Source organism: Pelobates fuscus, chromosome 2 (assembly GCF_036172605.1).
Source record: "Pelobates fuscus isolate aPelFus1 chromosome 2, aPelFus1.pri, whole genome shotgun sequence".
NCBI classification, from domain to species: domain Eukaryota; kingdom Metazoa; phylum Chordata; class Amphibia; order Anura; family Pelobatidae; genus Pelobates; species Pelobates fuscus.
In genome coordinates this window covers 143,298,619-143,317,545 of record NC_086318.1, presented here as the reverse complement: position 1 = coordinate 143,317,545, position 18,927 = coordinate 143,298,619, and the positions used below count along the sequence as shown (strand labels likewise).

The window sequence follows — 18,927 nt, the reverse complement described above, 5'->3', positions numbered from 1 at the left end:
TACGTCCACACCAAGCCCGCTGGGCCTTATTTTTTTACTGATTCATCCCTCAGATTACCTACCACCCGGGATCAAAAAATAAAAAAGCTGACGCTCAGTCACGTGTTTATGAAAAAAAACAGACCCAACAGATCCTATCCAAGATACTATTTTGTCTTCACATCAGTTTCTAGCTATACAGATCTCACTCCCAGACCGTATACAAAATCTAGCAGTCCAACCACCTACTACTACTCCTCTGCTAATCCAGAAACATGGACTATGGTATCATGATGAACATCTGTATGTACCTCCCTCACTCCAGTCCGAGGTAATCAGCCAGTTCCATGACACCCTCTCAGCTGGTCACGGAGGGGTCTTCCAAACACTTAAAAACATTAGCCATTATTATTGGTGGCCTTCTATCAAGACAGACATCAGGGACTATGTTCTCTCGTGCAACATATGCACTCGATCAAAGACTCCAAAGACAAAACCAGTGGGTCTTTTACAACCACCTGCAATTCCTCAGGGACCATGGACTGACATAGCCATGGATTTCATCGTGGATCTACCTCTGTCACACAAACACAACACCATCATGGAGATCGTGGATAGATTCACAAAAATGGCACATTTCATTCCTTCCATCGGAATTCCATCCGCTGCCAAGACTGTCGCCTTATTCCTACAACATGTATTCCGTTAACATGGATTGCCTCAAACCATCATCACTGATCATGGTACCCAATTCACCTCCCGTTTCTGGACCCATTTTTGTTGTCACCTAAAGATTCAATGCTGTTTATCCTCAGCTTACCACCCTCAAACCAACGGCCAAACGGAACGCACCAATCAAACCTTAGAACAGTATCTTTGCTGTTTCACTATGCATCTCCAGGACGATTGGCTGTCTCTACTGCCCACCGCAGAATTCTCCTACAACAATCACATACATCACTCCATCAAGATGACACAGTTTTTTTGCCAACTATAGTCTTCATCCATGTGCCTTTCCTGAACTCCCTTGTCCCAACACAGTCCCCGATTTAGCCTCACGTCTAAACAGCAAAGACGTATGTTGCAACAAATCCTGAAATTAGCACAACAACGCTACAAAGGATATGCTGACAAAAGAAGTTACCCAAGATTTCCATACTGTGTGTGGGCATGTTATTGTGTGTGTGGGGGGTGTACTGTCTGTGTGTGTGTGTACTGTGGCTTTAGGATTTTTACCTTTTATAATGATAAAAATATATATATATATATAGATAGAGAGAGAGCACTAAGGGTGAGGGGAGAAGAGAGACCACTAAGGGTGTGGGGAGGAGAGACAATGAGGGGGGGGGGGAGAGACAACTAAGGGGGAGGAGGGAGAGGAGAGATTACTAATGGAAAGGGAGGGAAAAGAGGAGAGTACACTAATGAAGTGGGGGAGAGGAGCGATCACCAAGGGACAGGGGAGGAGAGCTCCATGGGGCAGGGGAGAGCTCTAAGGGGGGAGGGTAGGCATGGGGGGGAGCACCAAAGGTCAGGGGAGAGGAGAGAGCTCTAGGAGACAGGAGGGGGGAGCTCTAAGAGATGGGAGGGGAGAGCACTAAGGAACAGGAGGGGAGAGCACTACGGAAAAGGGGGTGGAGAGATCACTAAGGGACAGGGGAGATCACTAAGGAACAGTGGGTAAGGGGAGATCACTAAGGGACAGTAGGGCAGGGGAGAGCACTAAAGAACAGGAGGGGAGAGCTCTAAGGGGCAGGAGGGGAGAGCAGTAAGGTACAAGAGGGGAGAGAGGCTGAGGAAGGGGGCAGTGGCGTACATACCAGGGGGCCCGGCCGCCCCTGCGACCCGGTATGTACGCACTGGGCCAGCCTCTTCTCCTGGGGGGCCCAGGAGCCGGCCGCCTCCGGGCCCCCCGAGGCTGGCCCTGCTTACACCCGGCGGGCAGTCAGGCTGGCCAGTGCGCGAAGGAGCACTCTCCCCTGAGTGCTTTCTCTTCAGCTCCCTTGCGGACCGCAGTGATACCGGAGCCGGAAGATGACGTCATCTTCTGGCGCCGGTATCAGTACGCAGTGCGCGAGGGAGCTGAAGAGGAAGCACTCAGGGGAGAGTGCTCCCTCGCGCACCGGCCAGCCTGACTGGCCGCTGGGTGACCAGCCCCCCAGGAGCCCAGGAGCACCACTGGACCCCAGGGAATCCCCTCAGCACTCCAAAAGGTAAGGAGGCTGGGGGTATTAAATAAAAAAAAAATGTGTTAGTGTGTGTGTGTGTTACAGTGAGTGTTAGTGTTACTGTGTGTGTTAATGTGAGTGTTAGTGTGAGTGTTAGTGTGAGTGTTAGTGTGTGTGTTAGTGTGTGTGTTAGTGTTACTGTGTGTGTTAGTATTACTGTGAGTGTTAGTGTGTGTGTTAGTGTTATTGTGTGTGTTAGTGTTATTGTGTGTGTTAGTGTTACTGTGAGTGTTAGTGTGTGTGTTAGTGAGTGTGTCTGTTGAGTGTGTGTCTGCTAGTGAGTGTCAGTGAGTGTGTTACTGTGTGTGTCTGTTACTGAGTGTGTTTGTGTTAGTGAGTCTGTTTGATGTCTGTTAGTGAGTGTGTGTTTGTCAGTGAGAGTGTATGTTTTGTAAGTGAGTGTGTATGTATGTCTGTCGCTGAGTGTGTCTCTGTCAGTAAATGGGTGTGTCTGTTAGCTAGTGTGTATGCGTCTGTTCGTGAGAGTGTGTGTGTGTCTTCAGCACTTACCTTTCTCCAGCGCCGGACTCCCTTGGCGCTGGGGATCCCTCCGCCTCTCAGCTCCGAATGCGCATGCATGGCAAGAGCCGTGCGCGCATTCAAACCGCCCATAGGAAAGCATTACTCAATGCTTTCCTATGGATGTTCAGTGTCTTAGAATCGTGAAAGCTCCTCTAGCGGCTGTCAGTAAGACAGCCACTAGAGGCTGGATTAACCCTCAGTGAAACATAGCAGTTTCTCTGAAACTGCTATGCTTTCAGCTGCAGGGTTAAAATTAGAGGGACCTGACACCCAGACCACTTCATTGAGCTGATGTGATCTGGGTGTCTGTGGTGGTCCTTTAAGTGTGTGTGCATCTGCATGCACTGGTGTACATACCGCGGTCGCAGCCCTGCAACCCCTGCGACCAGGTGCCGGCGCCATGTGTTGCGGCCCCTGCATGCGCAGAGTGCTGGGGGGAGGGCCCACGGATCAATTTTCGCACCGGGGCCCCATAGGTCATGTGTACGCCACCGGAAGGGGGGAAAGAGAAGCACAAAGGGGCTGGTAGGACTCAGCCCCTATCCTAACACACAAACTCTCTCTTTCACACACACACAATGCTTCCCTATACATACACAGAAACACACAATGCATCCCTATACACACAGAAACACAGCATGGTTCCCTTACACAGAGAAACATACAATGCATCCATTACACACACACACACACACACACACACACACACACACACACACACACACACTACAACCCTTACACACAGAGACAATGCATCCATTGCACACATAAACACACAATGCATCCCTTACACACACACACACAAACAAACACACACTGCTTCTCTTACACACACACACAGAAACATAATGCATCTATAACACACACACACTCAACGCACCCCTTACACACTTTGTCAGTGTGTGTTTCTGTGTCAATGCGTATGTGTATCTGTGCAAGTATGTGTGTGATTGAACAAGTGTATATCTGCATACATCCCAGCAATCAAACACCAACACTACATGCAAACACACCCATGCAATCAAACGCAAACATTGCATACAAACCTACCCGGCAATAAAACATCAAAATTATATACAAACACACCCCTTCATTACAACACCAATATTACACACAAATGTACACACACATTTAAAAGCCAACTCTACATACAAACATACCGCTGCAATCATAGGCTAGCATTACACCCCTGCATTGAAATGCAAACACTACATTGAAGAACACCAATGCATTATTCAAATGCAAACACTGCATAGAAGTACACCAATGCAGAATAAAAAAATGTACCTTCAAAATCGCAAACACTGCTTATAAATACAACCATGCAAGGATGGGCAAATGGTAGATCTCAAGCTGGCAAAGTATTGTGGAAGTTGTAAGACAGATGTGGTTTTCGCTCATGACTACCCTTGCGCTAGAGGAAGGCCTAAAAACATTCTTCCATCAGAGGCCTCTCTACAAGTTCCGTCACTGGTTCATGCACAGACTTCCCACAGTTGCCAACATTTGGAAAAAAAATCCACAGGCACTTTGATTCCAAGGACAATTTTCTCAAGAAATCACATATATATCAAGTAACACTAATCAACTTTATATATCCCTCAAAATGAACTTTTTGAGGAATGTATGCACACCTTAACGCACACACACTCAGTGATGCACGCTGAAATATTCACACCCACTGAAACATACGTATACATAGAAACATAGAATGTGACGGCAGATAAGAACCATTCGGCCCATCTAGTCTGCCCAATTTTCAAAATACTTTCATTAGTCCCTGGCCTTATCTTATAGTTAGGATAGCCTTATGCCTATCCCACGCATGCTTAAACTCCTTTACTGTGTTAACATCTACCACTTCTGCTGGAAGGCTATTCCATGCATCCACTACCCTCTCAGTAAAGTAATACTTCCTGATATTATTTTTAAATCTTTGTCCCTCTAATTTAAGATTATGTCCTCTTGTTGTGGTAGTTTTTCTTCTTTTAAATATGGTCTCCTCCTTACTTGTGTTGATTCCCTTCATGTATTTAAATGTTTCTATCATATCCCCCCTGTCTCGTCTTTCCTCCAAGCTATACATGTTAAGATCCTTTAACCTTTCCTAGTAAGTTTTATCCTGCAATCCATGAACCAGTTTAGTAGCCCTTCTCTGAACTCTCTCTAAGGTATCAATATCCTTCTGAAGATATGGTTTCCAGTACTGTGTACAATACTCCAAGTGAGGTCTCACCAGTGTTCTGTACAATGGCATGAGCACTTCCCTCTTTCTACTGCTAATTCCTCTCCCTATACAACCAAGCATTCTGCTAGCATTTCCTGCTGCTCTATTACATTGTCTGCCTACCTACACACACACACACACAGACTGACCCATAAAGACACACTAGCCCATACAGTCACACACGCTGACCCATACACAGACTCATTAACCTACACAGACTAACCTATATATGTAAATACTTGCTGACACACACAGTCAGGCACTGACCTAAGCACTGACCCATACACAAAAGCACTCACTGGCCCACACCAGCCTACACACACCCACAGTCTGATGCATATGGACATGCACACACTCACTGGCACTGTAATATTCCTAATGTAAGGACTCACCAGACAAAACTTTGACTTTCAGCTTCTTGTAGATTTTACTGACCAATAAATGGTCTAGAATTTATGTTTGTTTTTTATTTAGTAAAACCTGATTATGGACTAGGCACTCAAGACATATGCCTAATCCCAATCCCAACCATGGTTTCAAATGTGAGGAAGTGTTTGAGGACATCCTTTAACCCCTTAAGGACCAGACTTCTGGAATAAAAGGGAATAATGACATGTCACACATGTCATGTGTCCTTAAGGGGTTAAGCAATGAGCAGCTGGGGGTGCCTGACCTGTTGTCAGGTAATTGTTACAACCCTATGTGTCATGATATGGTGGAAAATAACAAATGGGGTAGGGGCCAACTAAACAGCCTCTTCCCCAGATGGTGATATCCTCTAGCCCAGGGGTAGGCAACCTTCGGCACTCCAGATGTTGTGAACTACATCCCCCATAATGCTCTTACACCCATAATGCGGGCAAAGCATCATGGGAGGTGTAGTCTAAAACATTTGGAGTGCCGAAGATTGCCTATGCCCGCCCTAGCCCAGTGATAAGTGTCCTGGTCCTAATACCCATAGTGTTAGAGATTATAATATCCCTCTGGCCCTATGACCCAACCTTAATCCGTTCTTGGGTGCAGGGACATCACATTCACAGTTGTTCACTAAAGTGTGAATTTAAAGTGAATTCAAAGTGAATTTCAAATTTAAGGGACACTATCGTCACAAAAACAACTTTAATCTAAATGGACACTCCAGGCAGCTAAATATGTGAAGCTTAAAATAAAGCTAGTAATTTAGTAAACTCAAATACCTCTGGTTAGCTTCTTTTTTTTCAATTCTGTGTAGTTTTCCAGCAATAAACTGTTTTGCTGATCTCAGCAGTGAACCCTGCCTCCTTAGCCACCCCCTCTCACATTTCAACATGTTCCTTATTCCCAGTACCCAGTACCTTTTTAATCCAATTAAATTAGAGGCATGACTTTTGCAGTTTAAGGAATGCTCACAGCACAGACTGTTCTGAAGAGACAAGGCTAGAGCTAAGCACTTTCGGAAGTGCCGAACCGAATTGCAGAAGTGCCAAAGTGCTTCAGAGTTCTGAAAAGTGGCAAAACAAGAGAGGGGGGGAAATTACGTGAATTATGTCAGGAATCTAACCCTACCACTAACCCTAACCATTGATGTGTAAGTGGTTGTGGTGGTTAGGGTTCGGGGTTAGAGAATTGCCGAAGTCCTGAATTTCGGAAGTGCCAAATCGAAGTGCCGAATTGCAGAAGTGCCGAATTGCAAGTTCCGAACCTAATTTTGTGCCCATGCACATCCCTGCTAAGCACTAGACGTGCAATTCATTTCGGTCCGAATATGAATTCGGACAAATTTCGGACAATTTGGACATTCGGGTACTTCCGAATGTCTGAATTGCCGAATTGCCGAGGTCCCGAAGTTCTGAAATTTCCGAATTTCCGAAGTGTTGAAGTGCCGACGTTCCGAAGTGCTGAAGTGCCGAAGTTCCGAAGTTGCCGAAGTTCCGAAGTGTCAAAGTGCCGAAGTTCCGAAGCACAGTATTGCCTAAGTACTAATATACTTACCCAGTGAAAGAAGAAGAAAGTTACATTGTAAACAATTTTAAATAAAAAGTATGCAAACATAGCCAGGATTCAGCTGTAAGCATTTGCAACACTTACAACAATCAAGTAACATACATTCATATAAAATGTAAGTTACATGGCCAGTCAATGTAATGACAGGAATGAATAAGTAGATAACTCCCTAATTCTCACGGTATTAGGGAGCTATCTACTAAAAGGTTGAAAGACCTAAATTGGTCTTTCAGCCAAATGTACTAATACTAAGAAAAGATTACTTAGTATTAGTAAATTATGCCCGCGAGTAGGGGCATGTCTATTAAACAGTGAGCAGCCTGTGGGGGCTTGGGTTTGGGGACCCCTAGTCACTTGGGGGGGACATTTTTTTAGCGCCCCCACCCGCCGCTGAGGCTGCTCACTGTTTATTAGACATGCCCCTACTCGCGGTATAGCAAGTAGGGGCGAAATTTACTAATACTAAGTAATTTTTACTTAGTATTAGTAAATTTGGCTGAAAGACCAATTTGGGTCTTTCAGCCTTTTGGTAGATAACTCCCTCATACCGTGGGAATTAGGGAGTTATCTACCAAGTGGCTGCAAGAGAAGTCCCGAGGTGCCGAAGTCCCGAATTGCGAAAATCCCGAATTTCGGAATGCCGAACCAAACCGAAAATTTTCCCCATGCACATGCCTACTAAGCACAGTATATGTAATATAGTCTTTGTTACTCTTTTTTCTTCACTTCTGTTTTCTTTAGTTTCTTTTTATTTCATAGCTTTGTTGTAGTCTTATTCTGTTATCCTTCCCTTGATACTTTCTTTGATATTCCCGCCCCACACTATTCCCAATCACCCTGTATGTACTCTTCTCCCTCCTTCCCTGCAATGCAAGTAATAAATTCCCCTCCAATCCCTGTCAACCAACCTCACTGCCTACTGTTAACCACTTCCCCTTCAGCCCCTGTCAGCTACCCTCTCTATGCACTGTTGACCCCTTCCACTTCCAAATAGGAAGCAGGGAAAAAGCAAAGGGGGAAATTATTATTTTATTATTTATATAGCACCAGTCAATTCCGTAGCACTGTACAATGGGTGACATGGGATCAGGGAAGGAGCAGAAAATCTGATCAAAGTAAAGATTATAACAGGTACCTATAAAGCTAATTTTGGCAAAAAAAAAAAAAGCAACAGTAGAAGAATATGCATTTTTGTACCTATACAGTTGCTGCTATTTAGTGTATAGATCGTACCTGCTATTTAGGAGTTAAATCAATAAATGTATGCATCCCTAGCCACACCTCCCAAAGCTGTGACTGACAAAACCTGTATGAAAATAAAATGATTTCATTTTCAATCAAATATAACTTACTGTAAAAGTTTTTATTTCCTGCTAAGCAGGGGCGGACTGACCGGGTCCGAGGGCCCGGCCGGGAGGGGGGCCCGCCATCAGGGGGCCCGGCGGCACACTTTGAGGGGGCCGTCCGCCCCTTTAAATGCTGCAGCCGCCTGATCGCTCTCTTAAGAGCGCTCAGATGGCTGCAGCTTCTCACCTCCCCTCCCCTGTAACGTGGCCGAGCTGCTCTGCGGTCTGCGGTGCCCGGCCGGAGTGATAGGAAGGTGCACACTCAAGGTGCACCTTCCTGTCAGTCCGACCGGGTACAGGAAACAGAAACTCCTGTTCCGCAGCTCGGCCACGTTACAGGGGAGGGGAGGTGAGAAGCTGCAGCCATCTGAGCGCTCTTAAGAGAGCGATCAGGCGGCTGCAGCATTTAAAGGGGCGGACGGCCCCCTCAAAGTGTGCCGCCGGGCCCCCTGATGGCGGGCCCCCCTCCCGGCCGGGCCCTCGGACCCGGTCAGTCCGCCCCTGCTTAGCAGGAAATAAAAACTTTTACAGTAAGTTATATTTGATTGAAAATGAAGAAGGGGGGTAAGAAGAGAGTGAGGGGGGAGTATGAAGAGGGGGAGGGGGGAGTAAGAAGAGGGGGAGAGTAAGAAGGGGGTTAAGAAGAGAGTGAGGGGGGAGTAAGAAGAAGGGGGAGTAAGAAGGGGGTAAGAAGAGGGGGAGGGGGGTAAGAAGAGGGGGAGGGGGGTAAGAAGAGGGGGTAAGAAGAGGGGGGAGGGAGTAAGAAGAGGGGGAGTAAGAAGAGGGAGGAGTAAGAAGAGGTGGGAGTAAGAAGAGGGGGAGAGTAAGAAGGGGGGTAAGAAGAGAGTGAGGGGGGAGTATGAAGAGGGGGGAGTAAGAAGGAGGGCAATTGCCCCCTCCCCTGTCCGCAGGCACCGTGCGGGCAGCCGGCAGGGGAGCGAGGAAGAGAGGACCCGGGAGCTCAGCCTTCAGCTCCTCTGGGTCCTTCTTGCACGAGCACAGATTACCACGGCAACGTTACGGCTCTCTTACGAGAGTAAACTCTAGCCCTGGAGCTACGGGCTAGAGTTCACTCTCAACACTGTGACCACCAGGGATTCCTGGTGGTCGCAGTGGTGAGAGTGGACTCTAGCCCCATAAACACACTGCCCCCCATACACCCACACACACAACATACACATTTACACACATTGCCTCACACACACACACACATACACTGCCCACCCATACACACACAGCCCCCATACTAACATTGCCACACACATACACAGCCCCCTCATACACACATTGCCCCACACACCCTACACATTCACACACTACACCCCCTCACACACACTGAACCTTTCACACACACTGCACCCCTTACACATTGCACCACTGCTCCTATACCCTACTACAGCCTCATATCCCAGCAGACCCCAGGTAAGTTGTCAAACTGTTCTTAAACGGTTTGACTACTTACTCTGAAAGGGGGGGCCGGCCCTCCTGGCACCATAATGACTACACAGAGCAGTAGTGGTTATTGTGCATGGATTATTTCTTTAAATAATCTACAAGTGCCCCAGTAGCCAGCAAGCCAGACAGCCCACAGGCCAGCCAGCCAGCGAGCACACAGGCCAGCCAGCCAGCCCACAGGCCGGCCAGCCAGCCCACAGGCTGGCCAGTAGCCAGCCAGCCCACAGGCCGGCCAGCCAGCTGGCTTGCTGGCCAGTAGCCAGCCAGCCAGCCCACAGGCCACCAGTTCGGCTTACAGCCAGCAAGCCCACAGCCTGCCAACCGCAGCCAGCAAGCCACAGCCTGCCAGCCAACAGCCTGCCAGCCGCAGCCAGCAAGCCCACAGCCTGCTGGCAGTAGCCAGCAAGCCCACAGCCTGCCAGCAAGCCCACAGCCTGCCAGCCGCAGCCAGTAAGCCCACAGCCTTCCAGCAAGCCCACAGACTGCCAGCCAGCAACAGTAATTAAGGTAAGAGGAGCCAACTTGGCCTAGGTATCAGCGAGCTATGTTGTGTTGTTATATTGTGAATAGGAAATTGGAGAGACCCCCCTCCAGGCCCCATTAGACTCCATTGTAGTCTCTAATGGGACCTGGAGGAAATTCTTTCTAACACACTCTCTAAAGGACACTGAGATAGCCTCTGCTAGAATGCTCCCCCCCTCCATGGTCCATTAGCCCTCAATTGTAGTCTCTACTGGGGCCTGGAGGCGACTGTTTCCAGCAGGGACACTGAGATGGCCTCTGTTAGAAAGACCCCCTTCCAAGCCTATTAGACTCCATTGTAGTCTCTAATAGGGCCTGGAGGGGATTCTTTCTAACACACTCTCTTAAGGACACTGAGATAGCCTCTGCTAGAAAGACCCCCCTCCATGGCCCATTAGCCCTCAACTGTAGTCTCTACTGGGGCCTCGAAAGGATTATTGCACTTTTGTTCCTTGTGTCTAAAGATTGTGTAGAGTGTGGCTGGAGGCGGGGCATGGAGGCGGGACATGGGTGGCGCTTGCTGCGGAGTATGGGTGGGGCCTGTAAGGGTGCCCTTGATTTATTTTGCCCGGGGGCCCTGAGGGTTCTCAGTCCGCCCCTGCTACTAAGTAAATTTAAATCAATTACATACAGGATGATCTTGCAGGGTCTAGCAAGCTAATAACAGTGCAGAGGATAAGAAATTCTAAATTCAAAGGTGTTTGCCCTACAGGAAGTATAAACAGTAAATTACTCTTTATAGGAAGTGTTTTGGAAGGCTGTGTAAGTCACCCAGTACCTGTACCCTGTACCCAGGGCTGCATAAACAAAGTAATTTAACTCTTAAATGGCAGAGAATTGAGCAGACTTGAGACTGCAGAGGCATGATCAACACACTAAAACTGATTATGAGGAACAGCCACAAAACAGACAGTTGTAGCAACTTAAAAACAGACTGGCAAGAATCAGGAAAAAATAGCAGCCATAAAAAATCTTGATGTCTGCTACGTTTGAGATCTTTTTTTTTGTTTTGTTTTGTTTCAAGTTTGGCTATTTTAATGTAAATTGTGTAAGCATTTTCTCATGTTTCATCAACTTACTGTAAATATAAGGCAAGTAAATCTTTCAATTAGACTTTCTCTTTATTCCCTGTCCACATATTTTACTGTCCTATTTTCACATTATACTCCCCTATCTAATGTACAGACATTTTAAAGGTAAGTAAAAACGATAAAAATAATAACTTATATTAATTATTAATTACTAATTAGTAATGCCGGTTCATAGCGTAGGACTGAAACTCTTGAGAAGGCAGTAGGAAATTCAGCAATTTGCCTGTGCTAAAAACTGAAACCACAAAGCATATTATTGTTATATTATTTTTTTGTATTCTTGTTCCAAACAAAAGATCTATTTCCTGTGGTTTGGACGAACTATATCATACGACACAGCTTAATTTAAGAGAAGATCTTCTTACATAATTTCTTGACAAGCACAGTTACTGTCTAGGAGTGGTGAATATGTATTAAAGATGTTCATCGCTTTTTTAGTGCAGATGTATTTTGGTTTGTTAAGCTTAATAAACATTGCATTTGCTTTAATATATTTAATGATAAGGAGCTGTAGCAATGGATGGCAAATTAGCACGGCGGATCAATCTGCTAACCTTATTGGGTGACCATTCCATTAAGAGGCAAAGAAGGTAAATAGTAAACGTGAGATAGACAGAGGAAGGAAAATTTTAAAACAAAGATCTGTGGAAAATCTCTAAAAGTGATGTAACACAGAGCAAAGGCAGGGATTGGATTGTGGAGGCTGGAACAGGGACTATATAATCTCACAGAACAAGCTCTGAAGCAAGAATTCCAGCGAAGGAGGAATCAGCACAGTGAGCAGATAGAAAGTTGGAATCATTTCAACCCTATTCAAGGTAAACGGATCTGGGAAGGTAAGAATGGAAATGTCACAATATTTTGCCATTCAACGTTTATGATGAATTATAAAAAAAAAAAATGTGCAAATAATGAAAATGAATCACAACATGCAACCGTATCCACTGAAAACAGTTGTGATAGATTTTACTAATGTCATTTAAAACTAACAATATCTATCTAAGAATGTATATCTATGCTAAAATTAACAAACACATAAAAATTGATCATTTGCATCTTTACCTAGGATTTAGCATTTAAATAACACATAATGTTAATTTGATAGAATTTTAGTTATTTCACAATTTATGTGTTCATTTGTTTAGTGTAAACCAATCAATTTTTTTCTTCATATAATATTATTGTTCAAAGGGGATAAAAAATATCAACCACAATGCAAGTGATGTTTTTATTTGTAAGAAGAAAAAATATAGTATAATAATATATGAGTCCACAAGGTATTGCATGCATTTGTTTTGATTAATAAATGTAGTAAGCTCTCATTATTCTGTGTGTTGTTTGAAGCAGTTGCTAACGCTTGGTGTGTTATACAGTGGAGCCATATCCATTGTTAAACCACCGTTTAGTACAAATGAGTTAATTTCTATTATTCATATACTAACGTGAGAATTCAAAGGGAATTTCACATTTAAGGCCAGAGTAGCCGAACTAAAAGCATTGCTGGCTTAGAGATTTTTTTCAGTTCAGCTATGTTGTCCTTAAATTTGAAATTCACTTTGAATTCACTTTAATTTCTCAGTTTAGTGAACAATTTGCAGTTCAGTACAAAAGAAGTTAAGAAAAAGATGTCAAAGATTCTAAAAGAGAGTCAATAGTTTAGCATCGCTGCCTTAATTGAACTATTGGTAAACTACAGCCCCCAAGAGAAAATGAGATAATTATAAGGATAGTGGTAGTTGGAGTCCAACAAAACTGTTAAAAATCGTATAAGTAAAATACAGAAAAACTATATTATCAATCAAGACTTGGATTTCTTTACAATTTAGTCTGTTTTATAATAAACACAAGTATTGCTACATTCGTCATCCCTCACTAATGGCCTGTAGTAAAATGTATCTACTCTGGGGGTTTTCCTAAAAAGTTTACTGAGTTTTTATATTTAGACAGAGATTTTATCATTTTGGTAAAATGATGATAATGAGCTGAACTCCAAATATGAACTGTTTTTTTTTTTAGATGGCAGACTGATTTTAAGTCATCATTGTTTTAATTGTAGTTAATTGGGTGTATTTAAACTGCTTTTTAAAATTCTCAAGGAAAAATTTAGCAATAAATAAAAAAAAATTAAAGGGATTTTATGATTCAATATTTTTTAGGTTATATTTCATTCAAACCTACAGTTTTAATGTTCTAAGCAATAGATATGTAAACATGTTTATCTTTCATTCCCTGTTTTTTTTTATTTTCTATATTTTTTAATTTACCAAAACAAGTCAGTAGGGTGATGGACTAAAATCTGTAACATAATCAATACAAGAGATGTGTATACATTCTGTATAGTTACATTTTCAGAAAAATAACACAGTTCCTATCTCAGTAATATAAATATGTAAAAAAAAGAATATTCTTTATTTAAATACTTGATAGCGTCTACATTTTGAAAAACTACTATGTAAATATTCTTATTTTTGAGGGTTTTCTGATCATGCAAAAGACTAAAGTTTGGAACTTTTGGTATGTTTGCATTCTTTCTGTTTACCTTATTTGCACCTTTAAGATTGTTTTAACATAAAGAACTGAAACTAAGTCTAACAGATTGTTCTGTTAATACATTTTCACATGTCTACTCATGCTGTGCAACTATTATGTATACGTGTATAATTAATATATATCAGATATACAAAATACTTTTTTTAAAGGGACAGTAGGCACCATAACCACTTCATATCATTGAAGTGGTTATGGTATCTGGAGTCCTCTGATGCCATCCCATTGTTTAGTTTCAAACCATTATCAATTTATTAACACAGAATGAGGGTCCCAAAGATTTAGCAAATATGAAGTATAACTCTGCATCAGCAATACCAATCCAATGCTGTGGGTGGCAGTGATAGGCTAAGAGCACTCAAGTGACGCTCTCAGACTTTCACTGATACCAGATGCTGCTTTGACTAATGCAGAAATATTACTAGAAAACAGCAGAGAGGGGTCTGGATGCGGGGCGTCCTGGGACCCTCATTCTCGGTCAAACAGATTGAAAACAGTTTAACACTGAACAGCGGGATGATGGCAAGGCTCTAGACACCATAAACACTCAATGAGAAGAAATGCTCTTTTAAATACTGTTTGGGTGTGTGCGTAATACAATTATTGATCCATGAAAGCATATGTATTGGTGGTCTCATTAAAGTGTTCTTTTCAATTATGTGTCATGTTTAATATTAGCTAATTTTGGTTTAGTTTTTCATTTGTCAGTTTTTGTTTAAATTCTTCCAACAATTGTGTAAAGAATTCAAAGCTTTATTTTTGAAAGTAATGTCTACCTGCCATGCTGCTGTTACATGTGACCTTGCACATCATGTGACAGTAGAAACTTCAGGATGGTAGTGTCTATATATGTTTACTACATAAACATGTCTAAATATCATAAATATATCAATTTTTTTTATATATATCTCACAGCTACATCTCTTCCTAAACTGCTTTATTTTGTTTATGAGAATGATTTTAGAAACATAAATTCTGGTCATAAGATTGATGCAACATGTCCTCTGTTTATACAAATTTTATAGAAGATACATTTAATATTAATTATATCTCTTAATCTAAATTAATGCATCCGACATTTTAAAATATACAGATTATGTTTTATCTATATAGGGAGATCAGGTATACAGTAAAAAAAAATAGCCACAATATAAGGGATATCCCATTGTATATATAGACACTATAGAGGAAGATGGATTATGGGATTTTCTAAAGTTTCATTTACAGATTTTGCAACTAATTTTACTTTGTAATATAATTCCAGCTTAAAATTATTCACGCAAGCACAGTGTGAGAATGAAAGCCATTTAAATATGGAACGATTTCTAGATTATAAGCTCTAGTTTATCTCATCATTATTTTGCCCAATAATTAAAACTGAAAGTTAATTATCTACAGCACTCAACAATAAAATAATCAGATTTAAATAAATTACTAACTTGCAGCCATAATTATGATTCCCGAAAATAGAAAAAAATTCAAGACCACCATATTTCAGCCATAGGTGGGTTGGTTTGTTAGAACCGTTAACACGATTTAAAAATTAATCAGACGAAACAAAAGGAAGCGACAGTTAGTCAATTAGGGATAGGAGCGTTTTCCAGCTGACTGGTTTACAGATCAAGTAAGAGAAAGTAACCAATAAAGGGGACAACAAGTGAATGATGATGTATTTAATAAATATAAATATAGATTTATTTTTTTACTGCTCCTCCTTTATTTTCTTTATTGGTCACTTGCCATTTGATCTGTGAATATTATCAACATTTAGTTACGGTCCCCTATTCATCAATCACCTTTATTTCTCATGAATCATCTATTTATTTATTTTTGGTGCCATGGGCAGAATATAGAATTACAAATCAAAACGAACATGTTTGACTTTGCATAGCTCGTTTGTCTTGTGATTCTGGTACATTTTGGCTCAGAGTTTGGTAATTTGACCAATCATATCGTATCTGCCCAAATATGGACTGAAAAACACTGACATTTTATTCTTTAGTTTTAGGTATAGATTTGCTGTGATACATTTTGCTGTTGTCTAACCACAAAGGGTAAATAAAAGTATTTTTTCATAAGGTACTTTACTTTATACAATCACAAGCCATCATGGCTTGTTCTCACAAGGTTTTTGTAACATTCTCAACTGAAAAAAATTTAATGACTTATTTAAAACACGTTTGAGTAATAATGAATCATAATCAATTGCTGTTTTCATTACAATAAAAATTGAAATAAAATTAAATACATATTGTGCACTATATAATGACCAGCTATCTATTGTTTATTAAACTATTTAACACTAGATTTTTTTTTTAATTCTTTATTTTTGTTGTGCATTGCATTACAGAGATGTATGATTGACATTTTTAGCAAAGTAAACAGTATGATATTGTACGTGTTACACATATATAGTGATCGTGATTATGCACATTTTTTTGTTTATGTATACCCTACTACAGCCTCATATCCCAGCAGACCCCAGGTAAGTTGTCAAACTGTTCTTAAACGGTTTGACTACTTACTCTGAAAGGGGGGGCCGGCCCTCCTGGCACCATAATGACTACACAGAGCAGTAGTGGTTATTGTGCATGGATTATTTCTTTAAATAATCTACAAGTGCCCCAGTAGCCAGCAAGCCAGACAGCCCACAGGCCAGCCAGCCAGCGAGCACACAGGCCAGCCAGCCAGCCCACAGGCCGGCCAGCCAGCCCACAGGCTGGCCAGTAGCCAGCCAGCCCACAGGCCGGCCAGCCAGCTGGCTTGCTGGCCAGTAGCCAGCCAGCCAGCCCACAGGCCACCAGTTCGGCTTACAGCCAGCAAGCCCACAGCCTGCCAACCGCAGCCAGCAAGCCACAGCCTGCCAGCCAACAGCCTGCCAGCCGCAGCCAGCAAGCCCACAGCCTGCTGGCAGTAGCCAGCAAGCCCACAGCCTGCCAGCAAGCCCACAGCCTGCCAGCCGCAGCCAGTAAGCCCACAGCCTTCCAGCAAGCCCACAGACTGCCAGCCAGCAACAGTAATTAAGGTAAGAGGAGCCAACTTGGCCTAGGTATCAGCGAGCTATGTTGTGTTGTTATATTGTGAATAGGAAATTGGAGAGACCCCCCTCCAGGCCCCATTAGACTCCATTGTAGTCTCTAATGGGACCTGGAGGAAATTCTTTCTAACACACTCTCTAAAGGACACTGAGATAGCCTCTGCTAGAATGCTCCCCCCCTCCATGGTCCATTAGCCCTCAATTGTAGTCTCTACTGGGGCCTGGAGGCGACTGTTTCCAGCAGGGACACTGAGATGGCCTCTGTTAGAAAGACCCCCTTCCAAGCCTATTAGACTCCATTGTAGTCTCTAATAGGGCCTGGAGGGGATTCTTTCTAACACACTCTCTTAAGGACACTGAGATAGCCTCTGCTAGAAAGACCCCCCTCCATGGCCCATTAGCCCTCAACTGTAGTCTCTACTGGGGCCTCGAAAGGATTATTGCACTTTTGTTCCTTGTGTCTAAAGATTGTGTAGAGTGTGGCTGGAGGCGGGGCATGGAGGCGGGACATGGGTGGCGCTTGCTGCGGAGTATGGGTGGGGCCTGTAAGGGTGCCCTTGATTTATTTTGCCCGGGGGCCCTGAGGGTTCTCAGTCCGCCCCTGCTGCTAAGTAAATTTAAATCAATTACATACAGGATGATCTTGCAGGGTCTAGCAAGCTAATAACAGTGCAGAGGATAAGAAATTCTAAATTCAAAGGTGTTTGCCCTACAGGAAGTATAAACAGTAAATTACTCTTTATAGGAAGTGTTTTGGAAGGCTGTGTAAGTCACCCAGTACCTGTACCCTGTACCCAGGGCTGCATAAACAAAGTAATTTAACTCTTAAATGGCAGAGAATTGAGCAGACTTGAGACTGCAGAGGCATGATCAACACACTAAAACTGATTATGAGGAACAGCCACAAAACAGACAGTTGTAGCAACTTAAAAACAGACTGGCAAGAATCAGGAAAAAATAGCAGCCATAAAAAATCTTGATGTCTGCTACGTTTGAGATCTTTTTTTTTGTTTTGTTTTGTTTCAAGTTTGGCTATTTTAATGTAAATTGTGTAAGCATTTTCTCATGTTTCATCAACTTACTGTAAATATAAGGCAAGTAAATCTTTCAATTAGACTTTCTCTTTATTCCCTGTCCACATATTTTACTGTCCTATTTTCACATTATACTCCCCTATCTAATGTACAGACATTTTAAAGGTAAGTAAAAACGATAAAAATAATAACTAATATTAATTATTAATTACTAATTAGTAATGCCGGTTCATAGCGTAGGACTGAAACTCTTGAGAAGGCAGTAGGAAATTCAGCAATTTGCCTGTGCTAAAAACTGAAACCACAAAGCATATTATTGTTATATTATTTTTTTGTATTCTTGTTCCAAACAAAAGATCTATTTCCTGTGGTTTGGACGAACTATATCATACGACACAGCTTAATTTAAGAGAAGATCTTCTTACATAATTTCTTGACAAGCACAGTTACTGTCTAGGAGTGGTGAATATGTATTAAAGATGTTCATCGCTTTTTTAGTGCAGATGTATTTTGGTTTGTTAAGCTTAATAAACATTGCATTTGCTTTAATATATTTAATGATAAGGAGCTGTAGCAATGGATGGCAAATTAGCACGGCGGATCAATCTGCTAACCTTATTGGGTGACCATTCCATTAAGAGGCAAAGAAGGTAAATAGTAAACGTGAGATAGACAGAGGAAGGAAAATTTTAAAACAAAGATCTGTGGAAAATCTCTAAAAGTGATGTAACACAGAGCAAAGGCAGGGATTGGATTGTGGAGGCTGGAACAGGGACTATATAATCTCACAGAACAAGCTCTGAAGCAAGAATTCCAGCGAAGGAGGAATCAGCACAGTGAGCAGATAGAAAGTTGGAATCATTTCAACCCTATTCAAGGTAAACGGATCTGGGAAGGTAAGAATGGAAATGTCACAATATTTTGCCATTCAACGTTTATGATGAATTATAAAAAAA

General features: G+C 42.5%; 1 protein-coding gene across 3 annotated transcripts in view; it reads left to right on the top strand.

Annotated features, from left to right (window-relative positions):
- Positions 1-18,786: 18,786 nt before the first annotated feature.
- Positions 18,787-18,927, top strand: part of OSTN (osteocrin) — a 36,410-nt gene continuing 36,269 nt past the window's right edge. For 2 of the 3 annotated variants that reach the window (XM_063441080.1, XM_063441078.1), the window contains exon 1: positions 18,792-18,849. The gene's annotated coding sequence lies outside the window, so the exon portion shown is untranslated. Of the gene's footprint in view, positions 18,868-18,927 lie in introns of all 3 variants that reach the window. The other variant, XM_063441079.1, reaches the window with a different exon arrangement.